This window comes from Rhinatrema bivittatum, chromosome 7, assembly GCF_901001135.1.
Source record: "Rhinatrema bivittatum chromosome 7, aRhiBiv1.1, whole genome shotgun sequence".
Taxonomy (NCBI): Eukaryota; Metazoa; Chordata; class Amphibia; order Gymnophiona; family Rhinatrematidae; genus Rhinatrema; species Rhinatrema bivittatum.
The window spans coordinates 151,032,450-151,059,070 of NC_042621.1; the positions used below are offsets into that span (position 1 = coordinate 151,032,450).

General features: G+C 41.6%; 1 protein-coding gene across 3 annotated transcripts in view; it reads right to left on the reverse strand.

Annotated features, from left to right (window-relative positions):
- MMRN2 (multimerin 2) overlaps positions 1–26,621 on the reverse strand; it is a 113,477-nt gene that overhangs the window by 72,772 nt on the left and 14,084 nt on the right. The window contains exon 1 of one of the 3 annotated variants that reach the window (XM_029609338.1): positions 26,339–26,454. The exons of the other annotated variants lie outside the window; for them this stretch is intronic. The gene's annotated coding sequence lies outside the window, so the exon portion shown is untranslated. Of the gene's footprint in view, positions 1–26,338; positions 26,455–26,621 lie in introns of those variants that run through there. 3 annotated transcript variants of the gene reach the window in all.

Below are 26,621 nucleotides of genomic sequence, written 5' to 3' on the forward strand. Positions count from 1 at the left end.
GTATTGCTCAAAATCACTTATACTTATGAGAATTTTTCCCATATGTTGTTATTCACACCCAAAATGTGAAAACAAAACCCTCAGAACAGAAAAATGTATGTGAACATTGGGACCTTCAAAACGGCAGCATAGAAGCAATGATTACTAGATTTGTTATTTTTCTATTTTTTTTTTATAACATATCTGCTAAGCACTTTCATCAGTGATCCCAGCAAGTTCCTGTTTTTTATTTTATTTTTTATAAATGCAAATAAAAAATGAGCGTAACTAAAATACTTAGCTCTATAAATTGCAGTAAAATGGCAGTCATGAACCAGTCAGTGTGGAAAACAGTGGTTCCTCCCAAATAGCTGTCGTGAGTGGTTCATTGTTCAAAATAGTAGATCATCCCAACACGGACCACATTTCGGAAAGTTTCCTGCATTAGGGGACTCCTGAGGCAGGAACGTTTTGCCAGCAGGGCAGACCTGGGTTCAAGGCCAGGTCTGACTTTTTTTTCTTTATAAGCCTAAAGCAAGTAAAATAAAAACAGGGGTAGCTGAGACTAGGGGCACTGTTGAACAGATTCAAACATGGCCCTGTGGGTCCAAGCTAGAGATGACCCTGCCTCCTCCTCCTTGAAAGTCCCTGTTATGCTTAATATTGCCAATGTACAAGAATTGTATTATATATTTATTGTAATCCACCTTGAGACCAGCTTGGTTTGGGCAGGATATCAAATGTTTACAAATAAGTACATGCAAGCCTATTTAAATAAACAGTTCCAAGATCTCAACTCACTCCCAATGTTTGGGCTTTTCACATGAACATATCCTCTCTTTTCAACGGAACTGCTCACTTTTTCCCCCATTTCTAGAATTCCTTACATATAGCCCACCACAGACCAAAGATCTCTCTCTGGTTTGGGCTCTCAATACTACAAAGAGAGTCCGATAACAGGGTTGCGAGTACAGCAAGGATTGTCAACCTTTTGTGACCAAGTTCTCCACTCCCCCCCCCCCCCCCCCCAATGGCCTCATCGATGAGATCCAGTCTCCAGGGGGGGGAATGAGAATCCAGCCCTGATGATTTCCTGCCTTCATTTCCAGCCTCCTGCTGCCACTGGTCCATCCAACCAGCACGACGACGCTGCAGGGAAAGTGCTAGCACGATAAGCATTTTCAGAGCTTGCAGCACGCTGTCCTGATTTTGGGCATTCATGAGAATAGTGCAGCTAGTTAATCAGTTTTGAAAATGCTTGTGGTGCCAGCAAAAATATAACCGACACAAATGGCAAGGTTTGCCGACCCCCCCCCCCCCCCCCCCCCCCCCCCCCCCCCCGGCGCTACAGTACGGTTTTTCTTTGCTGAGGAAAGTTGCAGCTGATCAGAAGTCAGTGAAGTCACGAAGGTTCTACCTGAACTAATCTGAAAGGCTGACATTCTGTTCACAGGACAGCTCAAGTGCTGAGGAGATGTTCAGTTCTGAATGCTTCCATTGTAGTCATGAGGTGCCATTGTCCAGTTAGCCTACACACCCCTGAAGCAAGTTTCTTTGCCAAAATGTCTAGTTGGGATCTCAGCTTTGTGCTCTGTTTCAAAATTCTTTGCTTGGAAATTTAACATCTACATTTTGTGTGAAGATTTGTGAGATAAGTACAGTAAATGTTTTTCTTTATGAATTTTTAGTGAACTATCTATTTTGTATTTTTTTTACTTTTGTTTTCTTTTTCTAAAAATGGAGTGATGATTAATTATAATGTTCCTGCAGTAGAAATATAATACTCCTTATTTGTCTAGTTCACATGTGAGCTGTATCTTTAATTGCTGAATCTATTTATAATTGATTACCTTAATTTTTTATGTTATTATTTTGGTTGTTCCTCTGGTTTTTCTCTTACAGAACAAGACTATTTTCTTCAGCAAACCTTTGCTTACCCTTCAATGTCACACTTTCTTAGAAAATGCTTTCTTTATATTTTTGTTTCTTAATCTTATGTGCACATATCTTTAGGTGTAACCCATAACAAATAAAACAATTGTGGAGTATGCAATTTGTAAAGAGTGATTAATACCAAGGGCATGTTCTGTGCATATGCATTTGTTTTCCTGGATCTCTGCTTTTCAGGTCAGGGCGTGGATTAGACAGTGACTCACACACAAAAAAGGGACTGGCATCTGGCCTGATGCCTCCAGGTTTTGGCAGCGTGCACTTATATGAGGGGAACCATTTTATAGCAGCATCCTTCATAGAAATGTAGGGATCACTTTTCAAAGATCTGCTGAGCAGATAAGAAAACTGGTTATCTTTAGGGAAATTTATTAGCCCAACATAATTGGCTAGATGTTTGACTGAAAATTCCTAAATCTAGCTGGTCAAAACGTGGCTGGTTTGATTTAGTACAACTATTTGTTTGGCTAGGATTGCCCATTTCAACTTAGCTTGTCAGTGCTGATTTTCACCCATGAACACCCCTGGAGCTGCCACTTTTTCCCCCCCCAGCTAAATTTTCTTACCTTGCGAATTTAGCTGGTCAGTGAGGGAAAATTTTTAAAAGCAGAGGTTTAACTGGCTAACGCTGGAAGTTAGCTGGTTAACCATTGGAAAATCCACCCCAGATGACTATTAGGCCCATCTAAACTTTTCTGATCTCAATACTTACCCCAACATGGGTAAATTCATTAAGAACCTAACTAGCGGACTCAATACCACAGAACCTTTCAATCCTGATTATCACATCACCTCCCAACCCCTCCCAAATAAATAAGCCTGAAACTGAAACCTTTCTCTTCCACCACCCTCATATCCCACCGGTACATTGCGTTAAAAATGCCAGCTCATCCCTGCTTATCTTCTCACCCCCGATAACACCAGCCAACGTATGTGCCCCTGAGAACTTTAGTCATTGTATGTCTCCATCTTTAAACTGTATTTTATATGAACATATTAAGTGATTGTGTTTGTCAATTCATATTATGTATGTCATGATGTAAACCGCTGTGATCTTCATTTGGAAAGATGGTATATAAAACAGCTAAATAAATAAATACATCTACCACAGTATTACAGACCATACTTGATCTCTGGCTTTATCTGCACTTTCCTACAACTAAAGTCTTTGTATATTTCTTATGCATTCCTGAGTTTCAGGGATGGTTTTGTCTCCATCATGAAACCAGCCATGCTACAAATTGCCTTTCTGTCTGTTGTATCTTGTCTCTGCACAAGCTGTATTGAAGTATGGCAGCCATTGCACTGGGAATAACATTTATACATCATCCAAATGAGAAAGAGAGTTCAGAAGCATATTATTTTTATCTTGCTGAGGGATTTGGAGAAGCCTTACAAAAGGGAACAGAGAACTATAAACAACGCAGAGGGTCCCCCACCTGTGTTCAACCACGCCTATCACTTCTATTGAAAGTTATTCCACACATCCATCACTCTTTCTGTGAAGAGATATTCCTGAGTCTATCCCTTTCTGGTTTTATACTATGTGACGCGATTGCTGTAAGCTATTTTGTTGTTTTTTTTTTTTTAATTTATTTTTTATTATGCATTTCAAAATTTTACACATAGTATAACAATGTGAAGTAATAAGGTGGTGTACATAAATCAAAATACAGGAAATGCTTTCACCATAATCCTAATTAGGATTATATATGTTAATCATCTATACACCATCTATAAAACAGGCATGCATGGGGGAGTTAGGCCCACATTTACAAGGAGCGATATATAGGAAATACTGAAAAAGAAAAGACTAAGTTAACCGCCTTCTATGCCTAATGCTCTGATCCAGTCGCCTTCGGGTGAGCATCCAAAAAAAACTTTAACTGCGATGATTCAAAGAAAATATAATCATTTCCCTGGTATTTTATGTGACATTTACATGGATATCTCACAGTATATTTTGTACAGATAGCAAGCGCCTCAACTCTCATACTTATAAATTTCCTCCGTCTGTCTTGTGTAATCTTAGTAATGTCGGGATATACCCATACTTTTTGTCCGTAGTAAAGCTCTGCACTATTCCTAAAGTACATTCGGAAAACATTATTTTTTTCAGTCAAAAAGGCAAAAGTCACCAATAGCACTCCTCTTTTTGTATTTACATCTTCTTGGGATAATTCCAGTAAATCAGTCACATTCATTACATTCGCTGTTATTTCTTCACTTCCTTGGTCTCTTGGGGCTTTCTTCTGTGGCAGATAATAAGCTCTTGTGACTAGTGGGAGTGCCTCTCTTGGAATTTTCAATTTTTCAGTCAAATAGCTTTTAAATAATTCCACCGGTGATATTTGTGGTATAATAGGAAAATTAACAATTCTAATATTAGTGCTTCGCAAGGAGTTTTCTAAATTTTCCAGCTTTTTATTTTGCACATTTTCTGTTTGCATTAAACACTGTTGATTTTTCTCTAGCTTTTTTACTTTCTCCTCAAAATCCAGTAGTTGTTTCTCTTGCTTAACAATTCTTTCTTCATTATATCTTGTATTTCTATTTATTTCAAAAGCTGATTTAGATAAACCCACTATTGCGTTTTCAATCGAGGCTAACGCCTCCCACAAAGTCTCCATCGTTATTCTAGCCGGTTTAACCAAAAACGGTCTTACTTGGATTTGTTCACCTCCTTGTGCGACTTCAGCTGCATTGTCCCGGTTCTCTCCCAACGAGGAGTCAGCTGGGCTAGTTGACTCTCGAAGCCTGGGAAGGTAGGCTCCCTGAGGGGGGGCCAGCTGGCTCTCCCCCTTCTCGCTTCTCTCTTCTCCGCCTCGGTTTTCTTCCGGATAGTTACCCCTCTGTGTGGCTTCCCCAGAGGGACTATCCGGAGACCCCAGCAAATGTTCTTCCCCTGTACTCCATTTCCGTTGGGGTGGGGACGGTGTGACTGGCGCGCCGGGACTAAGCGAGATCTCCTCGGCCATTGTCGGAGGAAGTCGCTCTGCTCCTCCTGACTCTGCAGCCCTCGCTCCCGGCTGTAAGCTATTTTGAAGAAGTATGGAACATATGACATTTGTCAAGCCTTCTCTGAACCCCCTGACATTCACTAGTCTGCCCTTACTCTATGCCTGAAGGACATACCTGAATGACAGCCTTATTTTCTGCCTGTACGATAGACTTCGATACTCCTAAGCACCTTAGGCATTATCTTAACAATTGTATTATATTTATCATTTTCAGCCTGCTTTAACCTATCTTTCCAGCTGATTAAGCTCCCAAGTTCCTACTCCCTGTTGAATGTAACTTTGCCTCTTCCACACCTTTGTTGATTTGTTAGTTGACACTACAGTTGTCTACCCTGTTCGATGTAAACCGATCCGATATGGTTCTTGTCCATGAAGGTCGGTATAGAAAAGTGTTAAATAAATAAATAAATAAATTTGAAGTTAAAATGATCAAATGTTTTGGAACAGACACAAAAATACTTAACAGAAACTGTTTTTCTAACTCGCTACCAGAAATACTTCTAATGTCTCTCTTGTTACTGTTTTATCACTTTAGAACAGGGCTTGCTAACTCTGGTCCTTGAGAGCCACAAACAGGCCAGGCTTTCAGGATATCCACAATGAATATGCATAAGATAGATTTGCATGTACTCCCTCCTCTGTATGCAGATCTATCTCATGCATATTCATTGTGGATATCCTGAAAATCTGGCCTGTTTATGGCTCTCGAGGACTGGAGTTGGCCACCCCTGCTTTAAAACCTTAACCCCCACCCCTTCCCTTTCATACTACCATTTTAATGCATTTTATGGGTCACTTGTATCTTTTGGTGTATCTTCTCTTGCTCTGACCTGCTCATTCTGTTTGGACCCGAGAAAGGGAATTTTAACTCCCAAAAAGCTAGTCAAGAAATGTTTTAAGTGTGTCAAAAGAAAAGATATCACCTTACACATCTATCAGAATATTTATTAACCTTTATTACAGTTTTATGCTATCAATCTTCATTTTAGAACTTTCTTTCAATTGAAAAATGATTGTCCCTTACATATTATTTATACATTTGACATACTTGAATGTTTCTAGCAAACTACTTCTCAAGAATTTGCATATTTAGGTCTGTAAGACTGACCATTTGGTAGTCCTCCTCTGGAGTGCCCGTATAATGTACTTATCCTTTTGAAGATATAACTTTCAGAAATGGGATATGATGCTATAGGTAAGGTCTTTCTACTGATTATATGATTATATTTGTTGTTGTATGGCTTCTCTGTTTTTCCTGTCTTGTTTTTTCTTTTTACTGTGAATGTGCATTTTAATAGAAATTGAATTTCTTGCAATAGCTTGTTTTTACTGTTTGTACTTCACCCAGAATGTGTTTACCATAGGAGAAATAATACATTTACAAATAAAAGAAATAAATGAATTTTATACAGAAGCTTTATCATCTTTTTTTTTTTTATCAGTTCTACCTCTCTCCTTGCACTGTAGCATTCCATTAGCTATTGCCACTGCCTTGTCCCACTATGTGGTAACTTTGGTATCATCAGATATGATTATAGATCCCTTTCCTGTTTTGTACTAATTAGAATCCTTCTTTTCTTCCTTCCCATACTGTTTTCTTGGGTTTCTGCATCCCTAACACTCTCTACTTGTAGATCCCAGAAAGCTTACAGGTAGGCCACAAGTCACAAAGTGAAATCCTGTTAGGAAATGCAAAAGGAGAATAAATTAGAACAAAGTAAGGCTGCAAATTTGTTGGCTTTACATAAACATAAAAAACAGAAAATATGGTTGAATTAGCATAAGCTTGTGAATAGTGATGCCTTCCTCAAGGCTTCAGCTCTTGCTACTGTCTTTCTAACTCCACTTCCAGCTCACAAACTCGGGAATGAAGACAGTTTTATTTATGGTTAACATCATGGCATATTCAGTTCATACTTTCGTCTTTGAATATTCATTTGTATGGTAATATGGAAAATAGGCAAAGGGTTAAAGGAACATGACTCGTATGGATGTTTAAACCAAACGAGTGTAATTTTCCAAACTGAAAATAAAATACAAAGCCTTTATTGTATGCCACAGAAAGTAACAATGGTAAAATGATATTTTTTTATTATTATGCTGAGGGTCATATCCAGACTCACTTTACATTGACCTGAAGGGAGTTTAACTCTTGAATATTAGTCACAAATGTAAACTTAAAGTTGTTCTTCATTAAATAAAGTTTCCAAACTGCAATACCATTTACATTTGAGACAAAAATAATAGTTTGGTCTTAGAATGAGTACACTGTAGGCTCAAAAAGTAGTATTTCCAAAATCATGCCTGTGACACTAATGTTCAACTGAATGAATTTCATTGTGTACTACTCTTTTACATCTATCACAATTAAGGAACACTTACCTGAGAGGCTGATGTACTAACCCGCAGGACAGACTGTGAAAATAGTCCCTTAACATGTAATATTTGTCTCATGTTAATGGTCCAATTGCATGATATTGCAAATAGAAATTGCATTAATTGTCTGGTTTCATGTAAAATCATGGATTTTAATACAAGGAAGCCTAATTATACCTCACTGGGTTGAGGTTTCATTTCATGTGAAAATGCCAATTTGCATAATTTTGCATGCATTACTTAGTTATACAAACATAGATAATAAGCAGCTTTGTATGAATATGGAACTCATTACCTATTTTGTATAGCAAGCATGGGCAAATTCATAAATAACACATTTCTTGTGCTAAAATTGCCAGTAGTGCATGTTGATGCAATAAGGCACATAGGCAATTTTAGCACTTGAAATCACCTTTGTGAATTTGGCTACACTTTAGTAAATCAACCTTGGGGTATTAATTTGACATTTGAAATATTTACACAAGCCAGACATAGTTTTACTTTTATGATTCTTAATGTTGGAGGAAGTGATGATTTTATGAGCAAAAATATTTCCCATATTTCTAGTTTTAAATAGGTGATAGAAGATTTGCACATGTTTTGAACATAAACCCTGTTCATAAAACTCATTTTTAATGTCAGGTTATTAAACTAACCCTTAATATCATGGTTAAATGAAAATTTTCTTTGTGTGGTATTACAGCCACTAGATGGCACATGGGTATTGAAAATTGTTTAGAGTACATTGATATTGAGGAGCTCAGAGATGTGTTGGCGGGTCCACTGAAGAACCTGTGCAATAGATCCCTGGAAACAGGAGTGGTGCCACAAGATTGGAGAAGAGCGGTTGTGGTCCCGCTTCACAAGAGTGGGAGCAGAGAGGAGGCTGGAAACTAAAGGCCAGTTAGCCTCATCTCAGTGGTGGGAAAATTAATGGAGACTCTGCTGAAGGAAAGGATAGTGAACTATCTACAATCCAATGGGTTGTTCGACCTGAGGCAACATGGATTCACCAGGGGAGGGTCCTGTCAGACAAATAAGATTGATTTTTTTGATTGGGTGACTAAAGAATTGGATCGAGGAATAGTGCTTGATATGATCTACTTGGATTTCAGGAAAGCTTTTGATATGGTCCTGCACAAGAGGCTTATGAATAAAATGAGAAGCTTGGGAGTGAGTACCAAGGTGTTGAAGTGGATTTTAAACTGGTTGACAGATAGAAGACAGCGTGTGATGGTAAATGGAACCTACTCTAAAAAGAAAATGATATTAAACGGAGTTGCTACAGTGTTGGGACCGGTTCTGTTCAATATCTTTGTGAACAACATTGCAGAAGGTATAGAATGTAAAGTTTGTATATTTGTGGATGATATTAAGATCTGCCACAGTGTGGACACACCGGAAGGAGTAGAGAGAATGAGACATGATTAAGGAAGCTTGAGCAATGGTTGAAGATATGGCATCTGGGATTCAATGCCAAGAAGTACAGAGTCATTCATTTGGGGTGTGTAATCCAAAGAGCTGTATGTGATGGTGGGTGAAGGGCTGCTGTGAGCAGAGCAAGAGAGGGACCTTGGGGTGTTAGTGTCTTGTGATCTGAAGATAGAGAAGCAATGTGACAAGGTGATAGCTAAAGCCAGAAGAATGCTGGGCTGCATAGAGAGCGGAATAACCAGAAAGAAAAAGGAGGTGATAAATAATGCCCTTGTACAAGTCCTTGGTGAGGCCTCACCTGGAGTATTGTGTTCAGTTCTGGAGACCATATCTCAAGAGGGACAGAGACAGGATGGAGGCAGTCCAGAGAAGGGCAATAAAATGGTGGTGGTGGTGGTGGTGGGGGGTCTCCATCAAATGACTTATGAGGAGAGGTTGAAGAACCTAAATATGTATACCCTGGAGGAGAGGAAGTGCAGGGGAGATATGATGCAGATCTTCAGATACCTGAAAAGTTTTAATGATGCACAATCAACAAACCTTCTCCATATGAAAGAAATTAGTAGAACTAGGGGTCACGAAATGAAACTCCAGGGAGGAAGACTCAGAACTAACATCAGGAAACATTTCTTCATGGAGAGCATGGTGGATGCCTGGAATGCCCTGAATGCCCTTTCAGAGGAGGTGGTGAAGACAAAAACAGTGAAAGATTTCAAAGGTGCATGGGCTAAACTCTGTGGATCCCTAAAGACTAAAGGATGGAAATGAAGAAAAGTTTGCATGGGTGTAACTTGCTGGTGTGGCGGTTATATACCCTTAATCAATAAGCCTTCATACTCTTGATACAATTCCAATATTGCTCTCTGCTTTAATGGTAGGGGGGGGGGGGGAGAGAGAAAAAAGGGGAATCAGATTCAGCCAGCAACCAACAAGGACACTAAATTTTAAGGTCTGGGAAAACAAATAAGGTTTGGGGTAACTTGCTGATGAGGCTGTTACTACCCTTAACCAATAAGCCAGATACCTTTGATGCTACCATAAGCTTACTGGGAAGACTGGATGGACCGTTTGGTCCTTTTCTGCCATCATTTCTATGTTTCTATGTTTCTCTAAGTATTACAATGTAGAACTTTCTAGTTCTGGAGCAGTCAGCTTGAGAGACCGTAGGAGTGGGAAGTTATGAAAGAAGGTTTTCCACAGGGGTTAGAGGTTGGTCATTAAGGAAGGGCTCTCTGAGGAGGAAGGCTCTGGAAGGTCCATGCTATTTGTGGTGTTAAAAGAGGGGTATGGTACCATCCCTGATGGTGCCTTAAGTGTAAAGAGAGTGAATGGAGAGAGGAACAGCTGGGAGCTATCCCAAATCCTTGGGAAAATCCTAGATGGGGAAGACATCTGGGAGAAAGAACATTGAGTTTATACACAGAGGAGACCCCAAGATGAGAATAGGGGTGAAGAGGCTGGAGAAAGTGAAACCTTTGGAGATCTACTGGTGGTGGTATTCAGTGGGACCACAGAAGATCTGGGAGAATACAAGACAGGAAAAATGAGATGGCATACAAGTCTGAAAAGGAAATGGGATAGTGTGTTTTGGAACTATTTTTGACTATTGAGAATGGACTGTGATTTTACCATGATGTGTTTCCTACTGAGATTTTTGTTTTCTAAAATAAACTATTTCTTAGAGCACAATTAATGTCTGGACAGTGTATTATTATTATTATTTTTTTTTTGTGAAAGGGTCCTCAGGCCCATTTGGGGCCTTGTATGGGATCCTGCACCCAGTCCACATACAGGAAATTCGTAGTACTCTACCATCCTGGCAGAGCCAGACCTATTCTCCCTAGGGCTGGGAAGGTGATCCCTCAGAAAGGAGGGGTTACAAAATGGTGCCCAACAGTTACATATGTTTTGATACTATGAACTGATCCCACGGTTGACAGCTTTTCTATTTTACATAGAAACATAGAAATGACGGCAGAAAAGGACCATATTGTCTATCTAGTCTACCCAGCAAGCTTATGGTAATATCAGCAGAACCAAACAAGTCACACCCATACTTATTAGTTTCCCAGACTGTCAAAGGCAGGGCCCTTGTTGGTTGCTGTTTGAGTCCAATTCATCATTACCTCTTCCATTGAAGCAGACAGCAATGTTGGAGTTGCATCAAAAGTATCAGGCTTATTGGTTAAGGAGAGTGACAGCTGCTTCAGCATGTTACCCCATACTTATTTGTTTTCCCAGACTGTAAAATTCAGTGTCGTTGATTGCTGTCTGAATCTAATTCCCCTTTTTCTCTTTTCCCCCTGCTGTTGAAGCAGAGAGCAATGATAGAGTTGCATCAACAGTATGAAGACTTATTAGTTAAGGATAGTAACCGCCACACCAGCAAGTTGTCCCCATGTACTCTTTTCTTCATTCCCATCCTCTAGCCTTTAGGGATCCACAGTGTTTATCCCATGCCCCTTTGAAATCTTTCACTGTTTTTGTCTTCACCGCCACCTCCAGAAGGGCATTCCAGGCATCCACCACTCTCTCTCCGTGAAGAAATATTTCCTACGTTGATTGAGTCATCCTCCCTGGAGTTTAATTTCATGACCTCTAGTTCTACTGATTTCTTTTGATTTCTTTCCAATGGAAAAGGTTTGTTGTTGATTGTGCATCATCAAAACCTTTCAGGAATCTGAAAGTCTGTATCATATCCTCCCCCCTGCACTTCCTCTCCTCCAGGGTATACATATTTAGGTACTTCAACCTCTCCTCATAAGTCATTTGATGGAGACCACCCACCATTTTGGTCGCCTTTCTCTGGACCGCCTCCATCCCGTCTCTGTCTCTTTTGAGATACGGTCTCCAGAACTGAACACAGTACTCTAGGTGATGCCTAACCAAGGACCTGTACAAGATTATCACCTCCTTTTTCTTACTGGTTATTCCTCTCTGTATGCAGCCCAGCATTCTTCTGGCTTAACTATCGCCTTGTCACATTGCTTCGCCATCTTCAGATCGCTAGACACTACAACCCTAAGATCCCTCTCTTGCTCTGTGCAGAAAAGCCCTTCATCCCCCATCACATACAACTCTTTGGATTACCACACCCCAGATGCATGACTCTGCACTTCTTGGCATTGAATCCCAGCTGCCATATCTTTGACCACTGTTCAAGCTTCCTTAATCACGTCTCATTCTCTCTACTCCTTTCGGCGTGTCCACTCTGTTGCAGATCTTAGTATCATCTGCAAATAGACAAACTTTAATTTCTATCCCTCCCACAATGTTGCTCATAAAGATATTGAACAGAACTGATTCCAATACTGATCCTCGTGGCACTCTGCTTAATACTGTTCTCACTTCAGAGTAGGTTCTATTTACCATTACACGCTGTCTTCTATCCGTCAACCAGTTTGTAATCCACACCATCACCTTGGCGCTCACTCCTCAGTTTCTCATTTTATTCACAAGCCTCCTGTGCAGGACCATATCAAAAGCTTTGCTGAAATCCAAGCAGATTAGACTGAGGGTTCTTCCTTGATCCAATTCTTGAGTAACCCAATCAAAATAATCAGATTTGTGGATTACAAACTGGCTAAAAGACAGGAAACAGAGAGTAGGATTAAATGGAAAATTTTCTCAGTGGAAGGGAGTGGGCAGTGGTGCCTCAAGGATCTGTATTGGGACCCGTACTTTCAATAAATTTATAAATGATCTGGAAAGAAATACGACAAGTGAGGTTATCAAATTTGTGGAAGATACAAAATTATTCAGAGTAGTTAAATCACAAGCAGATTGTGATAAATTGCTGGAAGACCTTGCAAGACTGTAAGATTGTGCATCCAAATGGCAGATGAAATTTAATGTGGACAAGTGCAAGATGTTGCACATACGGAAAAATAATCCTTGCTGTAGTTACATGATGTTAAGGTTCCATAATAGGAAGTAACCCTCAGGAAAAAGATCGAGGCATCATAGTGGATAATTCTTTAAAATTAGACTGGCATGATAAAGGGGATGGATCAGCTCCCCTATGAGGAAAGGCTGAAGAGGTTAGGACTGTTCAGCTTGAAGAAGAGACGGCTGGAGGGGATATGATAGAGGTCTTTAAGATCATGAGAGGTCTTGAACAAGTAGATGTGAATCAGTTATTTACACTTTCGGATAATAGAAGGACTAGGGGGCAAGTAGCACATTTAAGACTAATTGGAGAAAATTCTTTTTCACTCATCGCACAATTAAGCTCTGGAATTTTTTGCCAGAGGATGTGGTTAGTGCAGTTAGTTTAGCTGGGTTCAAAAAAGGTTTGGATAAGTTCTTGGAGGAGAAGTCCATTAACTGCTATTAAGTTTACTTAGGGAATAGCCACTGCTATTAATTGCATCAGTAGTAAGGGATCTTCTTGGTGTTTGGGTAATTGCCAGGTTCTTGTGGCTTGGTTTGGTCTCTAATGGAAACAGGATGCTGGGCTTGATGGACCCTTGGTCTGACCCAGCATGGCAATGTCTTATGTTCTTATGTATATTCTGGGCCGGCTAGTGTAGCTGCAGTGCAATTATATGCTCAAATTTTAAATGCAGGGCAGATTCCAATCTCATAGGTTCCTCCTGGCCCTCAGGTATGTGCTGTAACCGACAGATGACTATGAGATTATTATGATTTTTTATCAGGTATAAGACCAACAACTTATTTTCAGGATTGCAAAGCCAATGGCTACAATAAAGGCAGACACAGTTACGGAACCTTTTTATTTTAATACTAACCTGACCATCTCAGATACACTTGAATTTGTTTTAAATTGTCAGGATTCCTATACTTCTGGTAATCAAAGATATCCTAAGAAATGTATTTGTTCTCAAAATGTCCAGGAAATTACTTAATAAATTATCTCATCAACGTTCTTTCCGTTATGACTGGCTTCATGTGGAAAACCCCTCTTTTGCTACTTGTTTTTTTATTTGGAGGACACAAGGCTGCAAAAATATACACAGTGTTGTTGTGCAGCATAATAGATATTCTGGCTCTTAAGTACTCTACAAAGTTAGCAACCAAGTGATTGGTACCTCTGAGTTGCCAGCTCTCCCCCATTAGCAAGAAGGCTACTTTTTGCTTGGTTGAAGAAATCATCATTTTTACATAAAGTTAGTCCTCTGAAGGATGCTGTTTCACCACAGATCCAGTACTATTTGGATCTAACAAAGAGAAGGCATCTGCGGAGTGTGAACCCTTAAAATGCCAGAAGTCTTAGGAAGGTGCCCAGTACGTACACCATTAATACTGAGTTTCAAATTATGCCGCTGTGGGCATATTGACTGAAGGCAAAATGATATCACAAGTTGCTGCTGAATACTGCACTCCTCTCCTCAAAGAACCAGATGGAGTTGAATTAAAGAATATCCTTTCTACTTTGGCTTGACTGTGTTTCCAGTGCACTAATCCTATCAAAGGGAAAGAGTAAGACAGAGATGGCTGAACTTGCATAGAGCCCAATGTACACCCTAACGCACTAACTGATGCCACAAAAGTCAGTGATGGAGTCATCCACAACTGTTCTGACTAGGGTGACCAATTGCCAGGTTTTCGACCAGACAGCCCATTTTGCAGCCTGTTGTACACTGTAAAACCCGTTCAGGCAAAGCCAGGGGCCAATCAGTGGTGGCAGCCTGGCAGCACTCCTGCCTGTTTTCGGGGCTCGGTTTGACTCTCCTCCTCCTTTGCTTCTCCCATAGCTGTGCCACATGTGTTACTTCTTCATGCTATCCTCCTGGGAGTCACAGAGGAAGATGGGAGTCAAACCGAGCCCTAAAGACAGGCAGGTAGAATCTACCTAGGACCTCGATTTGAAAGGGAAAAAGGTGGGGGGGGGCCTGTGGCCGGCAGACCCCCCCCCACCCCAAGTGTCCAGTCCTACCCCATAGAAAAGTTGTCTGTTCTGACAAAGCAACAAATGTTGTATTAAATCTCATTAGCAGCAATTTTGGCAAAAAAGGAAACTGAAGCAGGATGCCATCTGCATGGTATCAGCCTTCTATGAATCCAAAACATGGCATAGTGAATAATCTCAGTCAGCAGAGTGCTTAGATCCATGTATGCATTCAGGGTCATCAAACCTTCAGCTGAAGCTAAACGCTGAGGGCCGGATTTTATAAATTAGCACGAGCGCGTACTCTTGTTCGCGCACCAGGCGCGAACAAGAGTACGCGGGATTTTAATAGATACGCGCGTATCCATTAAAATCCGGGGTCGGCGCGCGCAAGGCTGCCCAAAATTGGCAGCCTGCGCACGCCGAGCCGTGCAGCCTGCCTCCAGGCGTGAACAAGAGTATGCGGGATTTTAATAGAAATCGAAGTGGCCTCGAAGGGAACTTTCCTTCCACCCCCTGCACTTTCCCTTTCCTTCCCCTACCTAACCCACGCCCCCGGCCCTATCTAACCCCCCCTACCTTTGTCAGCAAAGTTACGCCTGCTGGAAGCAGGCGTAACTTTGCGCGCGCCGGCCGGCTACCTTTGTCCTCACTATGTCGACATAGTGAGGGCAAAGGTAGCGCCGGCGCCATTTTGGCAATACGGCGACCTCCTGCACTCGGGCCGTATTGCCAATATTCAAAATGGTGCCGGCGCTACCTTTGCTCTCACTATGGCCTCCGGTCCCAGGGGCTGGTCCGGAGGCCACGGCCATGCCCCCGGGCCGAAACCACACCCACTGCGCTGCCCCCAAAATGCTGTGTCACTCCGGGCACGCCCCCCGACACACCCCTCCATGCAAGCACCGGGACTTACGCGCGCCGCCGAGCCTATGCAAAATAGGCTCGGCGCGCGCAGGGGGGGTTTGGGGTAGGTTTTCGGGGGGTACGTGCGTACCCCTTTGAAAATCTACCTGTAACGGTAACCTGTTACTATGTCGACATAGTTAAGGCAAAGGTAGCGCCGGCGCCATTTTGAATATTGGCAATACGGCCCGAGTGCAGGAGGTCGCTCCCGGACCCCTGCTGGACTTTTGACAAGTCTTGTGGGGGTCAGGAGGCCCCCCCAAGCTGGCCAAAAGTCCCTGGGGGTCCAGCGGGGGTCCGGGAGCGATCTCCTGCACTCGTGACGTCGGGTGACAGGAACCAAAATGGTGCCGGCGCTACCTTTGCCCTGTCATATGGTAAGGGCAAAGGGCCACCGACGCCATTTCTATTAACGCAGCCGTGGCCCGAGAGTGGGAGATCGCGCCGGGACCCCCCCACTGGACCCCAGGTAATTTAAAACATTTTGGGGGGGGGTTCGGGAGGGTGGGGGATTTGTTTTAAAGGGTCGGGGTGGGTTTTAGGGTTGTTTTGGTGTGCCGGTTTTCCCCCCTCCCCCAATTTACGATTTTTTAACAAAAAAAACCATGACGATCAGATTCCCCCCCCCCCCCCAGCCAAAATCGATCGTTAAGACGATCGATCACACGATTCACATCCCTAGTCCTTAGAAGACTAAAACCCTTATTAAATCAGGAGCACTAATATTTGCCAGCACGGACTACTGTAACACACTTTTCCTAGGATTACCATACACCACTATCAGATCACTGCAAATACTACAGAACTCGGCTGCCAGAATACTTACTGGTAAAGGCAGAAGAGATCATATCACCCAAACACTTGCAGATTTACACTGGCTCCCAATAGAACAGAGAGTTCAATTTAAAACATTATGCACAGTTCATAAGCTAATAAATGATGAAAACTCTGACTGGCTAAACACCGCATTACGATTACATGTCCTCAAAGAAGTCTCAGATCAGCCAATAAAGCTCTGCTAACCATACCCTCAGTCAAAACAGCAAAATTGACCCAAGTTAGAGAGAGAGCACTATCTTTGGCAGGACCATTATTATGGAACACATTACCCCTGGAATTAAGACTAATGAAGGACGTAAAACTCTTCAAAAAAGGCTTAAAAACATGGCTCTTCAAAAAAGCATTTCACAGTGAGGTAGCGGAATAACAACACATACACAAAGCAGGAAGTCACCAAGTAAAAGCAGAATTGCTTATTTTTATTATCTTCTCACAATTAAGTATTAAATGAGACAGTTAATCGTAAATGGTAACCACACCCATTCCCCATTTAGAGTATATTATTGAACTATGTAACCGTATAATAATGGCACCCTATGGATAATTGAGAAACCACATATTTGTGCCTAACTGTAAACCATTGTGATGGTGCTCTACTATACGACGGTATAGAAAAGTTTTAAATAAAATAATAAATAAAATAATAAATAAATTCCAGGATACAAGTATCTGGCAAGTATTAAATAGATCCCATGCTACTAATGCCAATAATAAGCACTGACTATTCCCCAAGTCACCTTAACTAGTAGCAATTTATGGACTTCTCCAGCAGTTAGTCCAGACCTTTTTTATACCCAGCTAAACTAACTGCCTTAACCACTTCCTCTGGCAATATATTCCAGAGCGTAATTGTGTGTTGAGTGAAAAATAATTTTCTCTGATTTGTTTGGAATGTGCTGCTTGCTAACTTTATGGAGTGTCCTCAAATCCTTCTATTATCTGAAAGAGTAAATAAGGATACATTTATCTATTTTAGTCCTCTCATGATTTTGTAGACCTCCATCATATCCCCCCCTCAGCCATCTCTTCTCCACACTGAACAGTCCTAACCTCTTTAGCCTTTCCTTATATGGGAGCCATTCCATTCCCTTTATCATTTTGGTTCCCCTTCTCTAGTTCTCTGTATCTTCTCCAGTGCATCTATATCTTTTTTTTTTTTTTTTTTTTTTTTTAGATGTGACAACCAGAATTGAACACAGTACTCAAAGTGTAGTCTCACTATGACAGAGGCATAATGACATTCTCCATTTTATTCACCATTCCCTTCCTGATAATTCCTAACATTCTGCTTGCTTTTTTGACTGCTGCAGCAAACAGCCAATGATTTCAATGTAATGTCCACTATGATGCTTAGATCATTTTCCTGGGTGGTGAACTCCTAACATGAAATTTAATGTCATCATGTAACTACAGCATGGATAATTTTTCCCTATATGCATCACCTTGCACTTGTCCATATTATATTTCTTCTGCCATTTGGACATCCATTCTTCCAGTCTCGCAAGGTCCTCCTGCAATTTATCACTATCCACTTGTGATTAAACTACTCTGAATCATTTTTTGCCATTGGTAAATTTGATCACCTCACTTGTCTCATTCCTCTTTTCAGATAATTTATAAATATATTAAAAAGTACCAGTCCAAGTACAGATCCATGAGGCACTCCATGAAAAACTGGCCATTTAATCCTACTCTGTTTCCTGTTTTTTAACAAGTTTGCAATCCACAAAAGGACATTGCCTCCTATTCCATGACTTTTTAATTTTCTTAGAAACCTCTAGTGAGGGACTTTGTCAAATGCCTTCTGAAAATCCCAATACACCACATCTACTGGTTTACCTTTATCCACGTTTATTAACCCCTTCGAAAAATGTTGTAGACTTGTGAGGCAAGACTTCCCTTGGATATATCTATGCTGGCTGTGTCCTGTTAAACCATGTCTTTCTATATATTATGTGACTTTGTTCTTTAGAATAGTTTCCACTATTTATCCTGGCACTGAGGTCAGGCTCATCGGTCTATAGTTTCCTGGATCACCCCGGATCCTTTTTTAGTGTTATACATTTTAACTTTCCCATCTTACTTCTGAGACTTCTAGCATTAGCACACAAACATTTCAAAGTAGTGGAGGAGTAGTGCAGCGGGCTATGACCCAGGGAAACCAGCGTTCAAATCCCACTGTCGCTCCTTGTGACCTTGGGCAAGTCACATTACCCTCCGTTGCCTCAGGTACAAAATTAGATTGTAAGCCCTGTGGGGATAGGGAAATACCTATAGTACCTGAATGTAATCCGCTTTGAAGTGCCAAAAGGCAGAATATAAAAATCTAAATAAAGTATGATTTTTGTTTGTATTAACCCTCTGCTCTTTAGTTGACAAGGATGATTTGGAATCTTTTAACTTGACTTATAGGCACATGAGTTGCTTTTTCTTTCATTGGAACCTCTCTGTTGGGATGCCCTAACTCTCCTGTTTTGTTAGTATTCTTCTAAAGCTCCTCTCTCCGAAGCATGCGCTGCTGAGTGACTTTTGGCTTTCCCCCTTGTTCTAGTTTAAAACTGCTCTATCACCTCTTTAAAGGTTAGTGCCAACAGCCTCATTACTCTCTGGTTAAGGTGGAGCTTGTCCTTTCCCCAAAAGGCTGGCCAGTTCCTTACAAAACCGAATCCCTCTTCTTTGAGAGACTTCGGAGCTCTGCCTGCCTCTGGGGACCTGAGAATGCTACCCTGGAGGTTCTGGATTTCAGCTTTCTACCTAAAAGCCTACATTTGGCTTCCAGAACCTCCCTCCACCTTCCTATGTTGTTGGTGCCCACTTCTACCAAGACAAACAGCTCCTCCCTAGCACGGTCTAAATCCTATCTAGGTGGTGTGTGAAGTCTACAACCTTTGCACCAGGCAAGCAAGTTACCGGGTGATCCTCATGTCTACCAGCCACCCAGCCATCTCTAGTCCTAATAATTGGGCAAATCTGCTGTGAATCAATTGAGGTTTTCATCTACTTAATTCCCACCAGGTAGGTCTCTATTTCTAATGGCCCCAGTTAAAACTTTGGATTTTTTAAATTGAATTGAATTGAATTTCAGTTTTGGTCATGTTGTTCCACAGATGAAACCTGCACTCAATGCTTGTTACAATAGATCAAAACATAATCATTAAATACCAATAGCAGAGAGGTTATATGGATATAGCAGCTTTTACAATCCATCCAAAAATCAGCTGCATGACGTCTCTTTTGCCAAGACACTACATTGGCTCCCTATCTGTTCCCGCACTCAGTTCAAGCTCTTCTTACTCACCTTCAAAAGACTTCACTCTGCAACTCCTCACTACCTCTTCTCTCTATTATCTCTCTCTCTACACCCCTCCTCACACACTCCGCTCATCAGGGAAGTCCCTCCTTTTCCACCAGTTCCCGACTCCATGCTTTCCACCTGGCTGCATCATATCTTTGGAATAGACTTCTTGAGCTGGTGCATCATTCTCTCTCTCGTGCCTTATTTAAATTGTATCTAAAAATCCACCTTTTTGAGGCTGCTTTTCATTTTAAACCCCTGATTGTCCCACTTAGAGTCTCATTAATTCTTCACCATTTCCTTAATAAATGAAAACCCCAAATCTCTTTTACCCTTTATGTTTGTCTTGATTATATTTTAAACATTTCTAAGCAGGAACTCTCTCTCATATGTTTTTGTACAATGCTGTGTATGTCGAGTAGCGCTTTAAGTAGTAGTAGTCATAATTCCAAAATGCGTAAACTACAATAGTAAATCATCAAATATACAAAACATAATGGGCCAGATTTTAAAAGGGTTATGCGCGCCGGGCCTAAAGCCCCGGGATGTGTGTAAATCCCGGGGCTTTACAAAAGGGGCGGGGGGTGGGACCAGAGCCCTCTGACACAGCGGCCATTGCTGCTGTGTCGGAGGATCGCGTGCCGGCAGGCTACCGGCGCAAAAGGTAAGACAAGTCGGGAGGTTAGAGTAGGGCTAGGGGAAGAAAGTTTAGGGGAAGGGGTGGGAAGGTTAGGGGGAAGAGAAGTTCCCTTCCAGGCCGCTCTGATTTCAGAGTGGCCTGGGAGGGAACGGAGGAAGGGCAGTGCGTCGACCCTGGATTTTATAACATGTGTGCGCCTGCGCGTGCATGTTATAAAATCAGGCATACATGTGCGCGCCGGGTAGCGCGCACATGTATGCCCCCATGTACCTTTTTAAAATCTATCCCAATATGAATTACAACAAATAAAGTACAACAAATTAACTCCCTATTGCCACCCATCTTATCCCCTAATCTCACTAGGAAAGGTAGATAAACACATAACACTTCCTCCAAACAATACAATAAATTGTTATATGTTAAGAAACGCTGTTCCATGTAACGCCTTTTGTGCGAAAGTTTTGTTATATGTAAACCGACCTGATTCGATACTTGTATTGAGAATGTCGGTATATAAAAATCCGAAATAAATAAATATATAAATAAATTAATTACCTAACATGAAATATAAAGCAATTTCTTACAACTCCCATTCAACCTCACAAAACCCTCCAAAAATAGCCCTATAGAAATCAGTACCTCCTACTGACAAACAGAATGAAATCTCCCACCCAACAGGGATAAAAATACTCTGCTCTCCCAGTTACCCCCAAAGGGGATTTGGAGTACAATGCGAAGGTTAAGGGCATTTTCTTCCTGTAAAAAACTGAATTGATCAACAAAGTTGTATCAGTTCTGAAAGATTTTCACAAGAGGAGAAAACTTATACTGAATAAGTTATAAACCAGACCGGCAGAGCTAAACTATATACAGATTCCACCGAAGAGGCCAGAGTGAGACAGTCACAAGGAAATTGAAAGGGGGCGATTTGCTTCACGTCTCATGACTCAGGGGGACTGCTTTGCTTTGTGTAGCTGGATAGGATAGGATAGGAGACAGTGGTGGCTGGGGCCAGGAGAAAGAATCTATATCTGCGCTACTGCTCTATTCAAGTATGTGCCAACATTTGAAAGCCTCTTAGCTGGGGAATATCTCTCATTGAAATGCATTAGAAAAAGGACATATTTAGGAGGGAGATAGGAGAAAAATACTATATATTTTGGCCGGAAAAGAGAGTGCATTCATCTTAAGTATGGGAAATTAGGAATTCCAGCCATTTGCCAGGGCTAAATTTTAATCATCAGTGCAATGACAGGAAAAGCATGTTCCCCAGTGTGGTCCCTTTCCTGACCCCAGTTGCAACTTCCTTTTATGTCAGTGCCAATGAGGGAAAGGAGAATGAAAAATGGACAGGGTAACAGATAGAAATATTTATCAGATAAGGGGAGCATGCAAAATGGATTAGGAAGGGAGAAATTTATTTTAAAACATTACTTTGTGAACATGAAGTTGAATGAAATCAATACCAGCACTAAGGACCTGGTCCATTAAGGTTTTTCTGTGTCTATGAGAAAAGATTTTGATGAATCAGGTCCTCAGTTTGCAAAACCTCTGCTGACCCCCCTGTTTAGAGGTCAGACTAGAAGTAAATTTATATAAAAGAAAACATGCAGACATATGGTTAAAAGCTGCTGTGGATGAAAACAGAAGGCCTTGAGCCTCTGAATTCTGAAGGCTGTTCATCAGCAGGAAGGAGAGACCAGCTAAGAATTGTAAACTCTGGGTAAAGTATGGAACAGATCTCTTGCATAAAATCAAAGGTAAGGTCGAGCCATGAGCAGAAAATGGAGCCTTCTTGACGTTTTGACTAAGACTCAGAAGCTGTACAATAACAGAGGTTAGCATGATCCTGCCACCGCACAAAACTATTTGAATCCTGACCACACCTGGAGGACTAAACCTTCCATTGCCAAAAAAATCCAAATTAAACTACATCAGCCAGGGCTAGTGCAAGGCCTATGCTCTAGGCCAGTAGTTCTCAAGCAGTGTGTCACCAAAAATGTTATAAACAAACATATGCTTCCTAAAAAGCCACATGTGCCTGCTGCTCGAGGAGAGTGCAGAGCAGGGAGTACCTATGTTTTTTAGTCCAAACAAAGTACCCAAACAAAGTAGTAGGAGAGAGTCTGTGCACGTACGTGCCTTCTCCAACTCATTTTTCAAAAGGAAATATTTTCCCTTTGGAAATTGGCGTAAACTCTATGGGTAAAAACTCTTTGTGGACTTTATACTTCTGCACACAGTTTCAAAGTTGCCCCAGAGAGTCTGACTTTTCAGGGTTTCAATATTTGCATATTTCTGTTTTTATTTTATGGTCCTTTATTCAGTCTGTGCTCTGCGTGGGTGACAGAGGTGAGGGATTCTGCGGACTAACATGTTGGCTCTGTGTAGGCATCTTTAGCACTGCAGCTTGCTTTGTTTTGTTTTTGCAACTGGAAGTGTATTGTGTTCTGTATTTGCAGTGTTGTATTTTCATAGGAAGGGTTGTTGCTGTTTGAGTCCTGGCTGTTAGTGCTGTATTGGTATGACAGGTTTGCTGTATAGATTCTAAGTGTCTTTTTTTTTTTTTTTTTTTAGCAGGTTTTCATGTTATTTCACAAAGTATCTGGCAGAGGAGGGATTTTGAAGTCCTGTTACTGAGGGGATACCAGAATTTGAATATATTTTTTTGTATGGCATGTTGAAAAGGGAAACATTTTACGGTCTGGGATACTGATATGCTGACATTGGGAATAAAACTTCTACAGCCAAAAGCAAAGCACGTTCAAGCGGCATTGTCTGAATTATCAGGAAGGCTGCGCTCTATGTAAACATGTTGGAGTAATTTTGTATGGGTTTGACAGTTGCTTGGTTTTGCTTGTAAGTGTTATTATTCTTAATGTAAGGCATGGGGATAACCTGCACGGAGCGGCAGTTACTACCATTAACAGACACATGGGGATAACCTGCACGGAGCTGCTATGGGAAGCTTGCTGGGCAGACTGGATAGATTATTTGGTCTTTTTCTGCTGACAATACTATGTTACTATGTTTTATGTTAACATCCTTGCTCTGCTCTATATAAACTCCAGAAGAGTTCAGATCTTCTTGAGGCTGACAGTGAGATGCACGAGAATTTGCTTACTGTTCCACCCTGAATCAAAACATCATTCCCATATTTCTCACTACGGGCCGATACAGTAAAGTGCGCTCTGGCAGAGTGCACTGTTAGCTCGCGTTTGGCCGTGCTTTTTCGATGCGCTATTTTTACCCCTTATACAGTAAGGGGTAATAGCGTGTCGAAAACGCGCGGCCAAACTCCCCGAAACTAATAGCGCCCGCAACATGCAAATGCATGTTGATGAGCCTATTAGTCATTCCCGCACAATCCAGAAAGTAAAATGTGCAGCCAAGCCGCACATTTTACTTTCAGAAATTAACGCCTGCCAAAGGCTGGCATTAATTTCAGCCGGCACCGGGGAAGTGTACAGAAAAGCAGAAAAAACTGCTTTTCTGTACAATCTCCAACTTAATATCATAGCGATATTAAGTCGGAGGCCCCAAAAGTAAAATAAATTAAAAAAAAAAAAGTAAAATCTGCCCGCGGGTTGGAAGACAGATGCTCAATTTTGCCTGCGTCCATTTTCCGAACCCATGGCTGACAACAGGCTCGAGAACCGATGCTGGAAAAATTGAGCGTTGGCTGTCAAACCTGCTGACAGCCACCACTTCTGTCAAAAAGGAGGCGCTAGGGACGCACGTGTCCCTAGAGCCTCCTTTTACCGCGGGCCCTCATTTACATTTTTTTTTTTTTTTTTTACTGAATCGCCCACCCAAGAGAGTGGCCTGGACGCGCATTGGGAGAGCAGGCGCTCGCTGGCTGTCCCGCGGGTTTTTCTGTATTGGCCTGAAAGTAAGTGAAGATTCAAACTTTTGTGAAAGTAATCAAATGTTAATAAATATTTTTTTACAAGCAGCTATTTAAATTAAAGAATATTTTCTCTCTTGCATCATTTTTCACAGTAAAATATTTAGAATTTTTAAACTTCAGCTGCAGAATATAATGTGCAGTGTGTCACACACGTGAGCATTATCTGTCAGGTGTGTCATGGCGGAAAAAAGGTTGAGAACCACTGCTCTTGGCAAATCTTCAGCCTTGGAGGACACTCTTCCCCCTCCCCCCCCCCAACTAATTTATTTATTTAAAATATTTTCTATACCATCGTTACGTTATATACCATCACAACGGTTTACAAAAAGGCACAAATGGATATGTTCAATAAAGAACTGGGTATTACGTGTATAAGAGTGCCAAGAGGTTTCGGTTACATCAATTTTCAAAATAAAGACTATTTGAGTGAGTGTCATAAATCTTGTCCTTTTCATCTGTGAGCTGTATACTATTAATTAAAATTAGTGGTGGGTCTTAAAATAAAGAAAATGCACATAGAAAACTAAGTGCTGGGTGCTGGAGCACTACCGCCAGTTTTATTTCCCAACTTATTCTCCGTTTGCTTTGTAGAACGCCTGTTTAAAAAGCCAGGTTTTTAAATTTCCTTTGAATAGTTTGTAATTACTCTTTATTCTTATTTCAATGGCCATATTGTTCCATAGTAATGGCCCTGCCAGGGACAGTGCTCGATCCCTAACTTGGGTAAGTCTGGCTGATCTGAGATTTCTTTGTGGGACGTGTACACGCAGTGCTGTGTTGAGCCACTCTGCTTTTTCATCGTGAATTATCCCCCTCTTGCTAGTGGTGGCTCTGGCACCGTGCTTCCTCCTTGGACAGTGGTACTCCAGCATAGCATCCCCTTTCTCTCCCCCCCCCCAACCATTCTCTTCTGAGCATCCCCTACTTTCTGTCCCTGCCTAGCAGTCCACTCTCATTTTCTGTCTCCCCTAGCCCCCTATCCAGCCTCTCCTTATCTCTCCCCATCCTCTGCCCAACCCCACTGCTGTGCCCATAACTTTTCCAAGGGATCAGGTAGGGATGCAGCTGAACTGAGAGTTTTGGTGCTGGCGTGGAGGAGGAGGTAGAGTGGTGGGAAGCCACAGGGTGGACTCCTGCTGCTCCACCTGGCCGATTCCTTTGGGTTTTTGGCTCAAGTAGTTTGCCTAGTGGTAAGGATGGTCGTGATCTCTGAAACGCTTTTTTTTGTGGAATAAATTTGTCCAAAATATATTGTTTGGAGATAGCTAACAGGAGTCGACGTGGGGGAAGAGGCAGAAAACTGAATCGCTTGTGTGACTCAAAAAAGACGGTAGAGACAGAGGAAAAGATAAAGGAGAGCTGAGAAATAAAAAAGAAAGATTAGGAGAGTAACAAAAATCAATGGCTGGGAGAAGAAAAGTGTGAGAGAGAAAGAGAGAGAGGGAGCAGAAAGAAAAGCTTCTGGGTTCAGATGAAAGATGAGGAGGAGAACATGGGATGTCAGGAGGTGAAAGGGGGAGAGAAACATGGGGGCACTAAACGTAAAGCAGAAAAGAGGGCTACAAGAGGAGTAGAAAAAAGGAAGAGAGGGAGAGCTGAAGAAAAACAGCTAAGGTAAGAACAAAACAAAAGGTTGTAAAAATATTGTATTCTCTTTTATATTATTTGAAAGAACTTGTAAAGTATGACAAATAATACAGAAGAAAATGTAAACATTGAGCTTTACAATGATTCATAATAAAAAATATTCTCTTGCTCAACAAAGTTAAAAAGAAATATTACAAATATTAGACTGAAGAAATTGCCAGGTACCTCGTCATACCTATGACTCGCCCTGTTTGATTTACCATTGGTAAAGCCGTCAATAAGGTGCTGCTTCAAAAGTACTTTCCCATAAATGCATAATGGGTGGCAGTACCTTTTGTCCCACGTACACTTCGGAATAAATTCAAGGTGACTCCTGTATCCTTTTCTAAAATCAAAACAATCGGTACAATTTATAGCCTTAATGCGAGCCTTAGACTCCCCTATTTATCTCAGGCGTACTTGTCTGCCCTGTTACGGAGTCACGCACTACTTTATCCCAGACCCCCACCCAGCCTCGGGACGGCCCTGGCCCAGAAGGTAGGGACATTACCCTTCCAAGCTCAGCCGCCCTCGCTGGTACTGCACAGCCCGTCGCTTCTATGGACCGACAGCCGTGCTATACATCTGCGCCGAAGCTTGATTGCATCTCAGGGTGTTTCCTCGGAAAAGTGGTGAAGGCAAAGTGCTGCGTGGGCTTTATCATTGTTCTCATTTCCCCTCATGACTTGGGCTGAGAATGGCAGCTCAGGTGAAGCTTTTAATCAATCTTGAGCACAGGGAAGGCTTGGGCGTTCCTCCGCTCGTAAACTCTTTCTTGTATCGACCAACAACCT